Source organism: Macaca nemestrina, chromosome 3 (assembly GCF_043159975.1).
Source record: "Macaca nemestrina isolate mMacNem1 chromosome 3, mMacNem.hap1, whole genome shotgun sequence".
NCBI lineage: Eukaryota > Metazoa > Chordata > Mammalia > Primates > Cercopithecidae > Macaca > Macaca nemestrina.
In genome coordinates this window covers 121,502,307-121,510,135 of record NC_092127.1, presented here as the reverse complement: position 1 = coordinate 121,510,135, position 7,829 = coordinate 121,502,307, and the positions used below count along the sequence as shown (strand labels likewise).

The 7,829-nt window shown below is 33.5% G+C and overlaps 1 long non-coding RNA gene across 2 annotated transcripts in view; it reads left to right on the top strand.

Moving 5' to 3' along the window:
- The first annotated feature begins 5,421 nt into the window (after positions 1-5,421).
- LOC105463577 (uncharacterized) overlaps positions 5,422-7,829 on the top strand; it is a 31,153-nt gene continuing 28,745 nt past the window's right edge. Inside the window, exon 1 of one of the 2 annotated variants that reach the window (XR_003013916.2) lies at positions 5,422-5,962. This is a non-coding gene — a long non-coding RNA (uncharacterized lncRNA). The remainder of the gene's footprint in view (positions 5,963-7,829) is intronic. The other variant, XR_976417.3, reaches the window with a different exon arrangement.

The window sequence follows — 7,829 nt, the reverse complement described above, 5'->3', positions numbered from 1 at the left end:
ATATAAATCAAATTGGGGTCTGTTAAAATCAGAAACTATGAATTTAATTAGTTATTATATTCAACAAACTTTTATTAATGCTGTTTTGGACCACTGGTTGTGGAGAAATGCTTAAGAAATCCTTTATAATAGGGAAGCACTTGGATCAAAGAATAGTTCTGCTGAAAGCCATGTGTCTCCAGACTTAAGTAGTTTCAGAACAGATTACATGTCTAAACAGGTCACAAGAATTCATTCCATAGACTACTGTGAAATTCATTCCATAGACTATTATTTTGAATTTGTTAAAGCTCTAGTAGAGTGATTAAAATTGCTGTACCTAGTAGCAAATTACATTGCTTTGCAAAATACGCATTGTTGAATATTCCACTTCCTGCTTGAGTGTCTAACATTTTGATGCTGAGAATAAATAAATGTTTTGTGGCTTTCTCATTGTTTTAATTCAATTGTGTTTGTAATTTTTCAGTATAATCTTATTCTTGATATAAGTCATAAGAACATAAGTCAATATTTAATTACTCTAATCAAGGTCAAACTAGAAATGAAAGTTTATAATGATACTATTAATAAAAATAATAATGAATTATTAACCACTTATGAAATGGTAGACACTGTAATAATCATTTTATTGATTGATTTATTAAATATTCAGAAAAGCATTATGGTAGTTACCATTATTATCATTAAAAATAACGTTGAAAATTACTTTAAAAATAAAGAAACTGAGAAATGGAGAGAGTAAAACATTTGCTTATGGTTATACAGCTAATCCCTAGTGAAGCAAGATCTCAAACCCATTTTAACAACACAGCCCACACTCATAGACAAAGAAATATCACCTCCTTTTGGCAACAAATTGAAATATTTCAAAAATCTTACATTTCAGGTACAGTGGCATGTTAAATATAATACTTTACTGTTTAGTATGTACCATGGACCAGCAGAATGACCATTATCTAGCAGATTTTTAGAATTGCAAAATTTCAGCATCAGAATTGCAGAACATCAGCTTCAGCTAGACACATTGAACCAGAATGTGCATTTTAACAAGATCCAAAGGTGCTTTAAATACACATTAAACTTGAGAAGCACTGATATACCACAGTGTTTCTCAATTTTAAATACACATTTAAGATCACCTGGGAAAATGTATGTATGTATGTATGTATGTATGTTTGTATCATGTGTGTTTATCTGCACATACACACAAAGACACACACACATTTCTCATTTCTGAATAATTAAAAATCATTATCTCTGAGGTGGTTACCATGGTACTGGTATTTTTCAGGCCTTTGGGATGATTCCAATGTAGATTCAGGATTGAGAAACACAGGCTAAAACCCTGATACAGTAGTTCTTAATTTTTTTTGTGCACCTGAGTAAGCTAGAGGGATTTGTAAAACTCTCATTGACAGACTCCATTTCCATAGATTTTTATTTTGTAGGTCTGAGATATGGCCTAGGGATTTGTATGTCTAAATGTCCCCAAATGATGCTGATCTAGGAATCACATTTTGAAGAACTATTGATGTGATAAAACTTATGACTTTGCAGAAGTAATTAGGCTTACTGGGGATGGAAGGAAAGAGGGGTAGAAAGTGCAGACTCTAAATCAAGCACACTTGGATTAAGACTCTTCTGTCACCTATTACTTTTGCAAACCTGGTCAAGATATTTACACTTAATTGAGAAAACCTCCATATCCACTTAATGAAGATACTAGTGCCAGTATCATGAACAGTGGTAAGAATGAAATAAAAATGTGTATAAATTCCCAAGATGGTGTCTGACACATATCCTTTCCTTAATCCATGTTGTAGCTAATTATTGGAGCTCAATTATCCCAGTTTTTATTTTAAATCCCAATTGCAGCAGTTAGTATTAAAAAATAAATTTCGTATTGCTAATTAGGGCTCATACAGTTGATAGAACTAGCCAAGTGTACAGTGAGAGAATTGGAAAGTTCAGATATTTATTATAGATTAATCATCAGAAAGCTAACAGCACTGGGAAATCAGCCCCTCTACCATACATAGAAAATTTTTCAAGTAAACCCATAGATAGTATATTTACCTTTTTCTACCTTTTATTAAAATTTAAATTTTATGCTTTAGGTTCTGGAGTTCTAGTCAAGTCTCCTCCCATTTACCCACATGCAACTTTCACTATAGTGAAAAGAAATTGCAGATTCCTGACATCAAAATTCTGTTTCAGACATCTGGCATTCTACACATCAATTTTCTACTGCATTTGCTGTTCTTCTCAATTGTTCTGTAAACCCACAACACCCTGTATGATGATCTGAAATGAACTTAACACTGAATTACAATATTTAACGTACTTTCTATCTTCATTACACCATAAGCCTTGAGAAGGTAGATCTTTATTATTTGTCTTTACTTTCCCAAAACTTCCCACAATCTGCATTATTGCAGACACTCAACAAACATTTACTGAATGGATGATGGAGCAGTGTCCTCCAAATAAAATACAAGTGTTAAACAGGTATGTCAAGTATGACCATACGGCTGATGAAATAAATTCTGCTTAACTAGCATTTTCAAAAATAAAGCAATGGGCCAGGCATGGTCGCTCACACCTGTAATCCCAGCACTTTGGGAGGCCAAGGCGGGTGGATCACTTGAGGTCGGGAGTTCGAGACCAGCCTGACCAACATGGAGAAACCTGGTCTCTACAAAAATACAAAATTGGCTGAGTGTGGTGGTGCAAACCTGTAATCCCAGCTACTCGCGAGTCTAAGGAAGAATTGCTTGAACCCAGAAGGCAGACGTTGTGGTGAGCCAAGATCATGCCATTGCACTACAGCCTGGGCAACAATAGTGAAACTCCATCTCCAAAAAAAAAAAAATATATATATATACACACACACACACACACATATATAGCAACGAAAACTGAAATTTATACAGTGAAATATTTTCTGCTATTATAAAAATGAATTACTTTAATCCAATATACAAACTAATCAAAAATATGTACTAGAAATTCTCTGAAGCCAAAACCTTAGGATATAGTAGTCTCCATGAAAATGATTGTGCATTACACTCAGAAATATGCTCTATTTTATATGTGGTTAAAGCACATGAAATTAAACAAAAAAAACTTTACAAGTACTTAAATAAAGGTCCAAATTAACTTTATTTTAAAGGAACATTGCAATTAGGGCAGCCAACAAGGTTATGAAACAAGAAACATTTTATGAAATTGTGGAGGAAGCTGTGAATCTTGCTGTGCCAAAATAAATAAACCACAAGATAAAAATAACTCAGAAGTAGAACAAGCAAGAAATGATATCATTAGCAACTAACTTTGACAATTACTTTTTCCCAGGTAAAGCAAGGATACTGTTTGCAAGGACATGATAGGACATAGGTAAATAATAACTGAAAATACTAACATGATTAACATAATATTGAAATAGAAGTGTGAATGTATTTATTCCATTTTAGAGCATCAAAAGTTCTAAAAATATATGACATAGGAGAAATACTACAGGATTTTTTGAGCCAGAAGCCCAAAGCACGAATACCTCCTCTGAACACACTGATTCTGTAACCTTGAGCATAATATTTAATTTCGGAGCTTCAATCCCTCATCTTTACTTTTTGTGCGTGTACGTGTGTGTGTGTGTGTGTGTGTGTGTATGTGTATGTGTAGTTTCAATAAACTAATACATATAAAATTTCCTAACCCCCTATCTAGTATATGGGTTACATTTAATATATTTCTTTATTTGCCATGCAAGTATGCAGTATTAAAACATTGCAAATCTGTTTAATATATATTTGAGAGGCAGTTAGAGAATCTTGAAGAAGATGAAGCCCCCTTAACAATGAAAAGTCTGCTAATATAAATAGCAGATGCTTTAAATTTTATATAGTGAAGTTGTCTTTAAATAATAGCTTGTGTGTTTGACTTGTTTCTTACAAAATATTTAGAAAAGTGCTAATCCTGAACACTGAGTAAATTAGAAAGTTTGGCCCTTATTCTTTTGAAAATCCTGTAGCCAATCTCTTACCTGATCTCAGATATTCGTTTCTAGGGGCAGTAATTTCCTGAACTCCACAGAAGTGTAGCAGCAACAAAATTAATCGAGATATAGTCACCCCTTGGGGAAGTTGACATAAAAGCCTAGCTCCCCTGGGATTTTTTTTCCAATCCTTCCCATCAGTTTTCACTGTATGAAATAGGCATACCAAAGGTAAATTCTATCATTCATGAAAATAATTCAAAGCCAGTTCTCAAGTACTCTCATCTTATCTACTTAGTATTATATCTATAACCAAGAAAACAAATTAAGCAAGGTATATAGCAGGGAGTTAATAAGCCAGATGGTATCAAAATTGCTAATAATAAACATTTAAGAATTTTTGTAAGACTGAAACACATTTTATCTAAATGTGTTTATTTAGATAAATATTATTTATCTAATAATATTTTTATTATTAGATATTTTTATGTGATTTATGAAAGTCATTGTGCATCCAAATACATGTCTTCCTAAGGATACTGACATCGTCACACATGTAAGTTTTAAAATGCTAAGGATTACGTCTTTTAGAAAAGATATATAAGAGAATCCTAAAAATGATACACACTAATCTCTCTAGGAATAATTAGGTATAACCTTGCTAAGACTGAAAGGATAGACTGAGTTCATTATGAAAATCTGATTTATGAACTTTCTAATCAAGTAACTTTATGGGAAAGTGTTGGATATTCTTTTTTATATTTTAAGAAAAAAATTTCATTAATCAAATATCGTCAGATCTTGACCTGAAATTCCTCCACCAATTCATCAAAAGGATGTTTTGCATTTGTTTTCCCTCCTCTCGCAATCTTTTTGTTAATGTACTAATTTATATTTTTTAGAAAGATGTGTTCTTTTCCGGTGATTACTTGTGCTAGGAGTGCACTGTGCCCCTTTCCTACATTATGGTATTTGGAAAGAAGGAAAAAATAATTGTAATATTGCTTTCAGAACATGTCATCAGAATAAAGAGAGTTGTATAATCTCGATTCATTAATTTTACAAACATTTAATAAACACCTATATTTAGCCAGGAACTCTTTTGGGTATTAAGTATACAATCATAAACAATTCAAAGTCCCTGGCCTCATAGAACTTACCTTGTGAAGGCATGCATGGGGGGCAGGTAGAGATGCATATAACAAAAATAAATAAATAAATATGTATTATGTCAGATGAAAATAAATACAATAGAAGGGAAAAAGTCAGAGGAGGAAATTACAGAGTGTCTAGTATCAGGGCAGGCTGGATGCTATTTATAGAGACTTATCAAAATGACATTTGAGTTCAGACCTGTAGTAAATGAGAAGCCATGAGGGTATTCAGGGAAGAATGTTTTAGATAAAAGGAACAGCGAGTACAGAAACTCCAGGGCAAGAGTGTACAGGGAGGCCGTCATAGCTGAAGCAAAGTGGACAAGAAAGTGGTAGAGAATCAGGAAACATTGGTAACAAAGCAGCCAGGTTGTAAAAGGACTTGTATGCTCCTGTAAAGAATGTTGGCTTTTTACTAAGTACAATGAGAAAACACTGAAGGGTTATTGCAGAAGAATGATATAATATAACATACATTTTAAAAGGACAGCTCCGCTGGCTGCATTGAGAATAACCTGAGCCAACCTAGAAGTTGTGATGATACTCCTGGCTTGGACTAGAATAATGCAGGTAGAAGGGATGAAAACCGGTTTGCTGATGGTTTGCACGTGGCATGTGTGGGAAACGGAGGAATCAAGGATGTCATAATGTCATGTGGATGTGAGCTTTTTCCAGTCCACTGAAAAAGCCAGATGTGTTATCATTATCCCGCAGCAAAACATCCATATCCCTGGCTTCATTGTACCTCTTGCCTGAACTGTGCTGGATAAACAGCCAAACATTGACTGTCTCCTTTTCAAGTTCCTTGCTGTCTGTAAGTTTTACTTTATCTATCTCACTTTACTTAAAGTTACTTACTTTACTTTAAAGTTTAATTTTACTTATCTTTAATACTTTAACTATATCATTTAAAAGCAACAGTGCCTTTCACAGTCAAGTCTATTATATTTTCTCTGTTCTCTCTCTTGATTAGGAAGTCATCAGGCCTTAAGAGAGAAAATCTGAGCACACATTATGTGCTATAGACTGTAATGAGAATGCTAGGTAAATTAAATAATTAAATTCCACAAAATCCTCATGGGATAACTATTATGTATTGATATATTTATACGAAACATATACCTGTACTCTATGTATTAAACATATGAAGTCTAAAATGGACTGTTTAATTTACCCAGGGTCAACAACATGGATGTGTGGGAGCAAAGATTTGAGTACAGATCTATGTGCTTTCTAGAAAAGTCACTAATCTTACTAATCACATGCTTGTATATTTTAAAGACTAACTCTCACAAGCTAACTATATTTTCAGTTGTCTGACCATAACATATTGAAGAGTTCCTACATAATTATCTATATTATGATCATTTATTAACCTAGAACTACTTATGCTTCACTTTGCTGAGGTCAGAGCAGGACCCAGGCTTTGGAATGAGAGAAATCAATTGGTATACGGTGAAGTGGTCCTAACTGCCAATGATGGGCAGAGGGCAATGGTTGAACGTGTGTGTACGGGTTTGTGTGTATGTCTGTGTGCATGTGTGCAATCTTGATGAAATGAAAATTTACAATTAATATGTTTCCATGGTTAACTTGGCCTAGTCTTTTATCTAGGCCAAGTTTGAAAACTTGTTCTGTGATTTCCTAGTTTCATTTGTATGTATGGGTGCCACATGTCTGTCTCATTTAGCCTACGTATTTATTTCAATTCTTCACAATTTAGAATGGTATTGGTGCAGCACTACCTTTAAAAACAGGAACATAATTAATATGTTTTACTCTAAAATGAATTTTTCTGCACTATGGGATTCATTTGAATTAAATGGGTTCTTAAAAGTGAGGGACTAGTTAACATTAGATCATCAGAAGCAGGAGTCCATCCCAAATAGAGGTTTATTTATTGTCATCATTTCAACAATTAACCAACTTGTAAGTATTCATTTTTACTGCTTATATTTAGCACTAGTTGTAAGATATTATTCTCTAGTTTTGTATTTTATATGATAATTTACAATACTTCATTTATATTTATAATCATGGTTAGGATTAGCTGTACATTCATTATGCATGCAAAGTTACAATAAATAGTTAGAAAATTACCTGCACAAATCACTGAAATAACCAGGCACTTTCTATTTTGCAAATAGAGGTAGATAAAATTCTTAGAATCCAGTTTATTTTGCATAAGAAAAAAAAGTACATAATTATGACAGCTCTTTCTAAACTATCTAAATCACCCATGATTGGCAACTTAGACTTCTGTATGCTCTTTTATTTGGTTGATTTTGCATATTCTGTCAGTTGAATGTACAAGGAATTTCTCTCATAGACACTTTACATTACTGGAGTCACAAGAAAAAGTCCAGGCTCAAACTTCAGAAAAAACATCAAGCCTTGTACCACAGTATTTTGAACTCAGTCCTCCCAGACTGAGAAGTAGGTTGTGGGCTTGAATAGATAGGAGTTTTATATTGAGTAGAGGAGCAAATACTGTTTTTCTAAGAAAAAGTTCCATAATAGAGTAGCAATAGCAGTCCTGTTTATGGATAGTCAGCATCTGCTGTATGCTTCTTGTATTTGTCCATTCCGAAATTTCCTTAGTGATCTGCTCTCAAGATTTCACGTGACAAGAAGCTTCCAAGAGCCAGGGTGTAACAGGAAGCAATCAGAAGGTGAAAGAA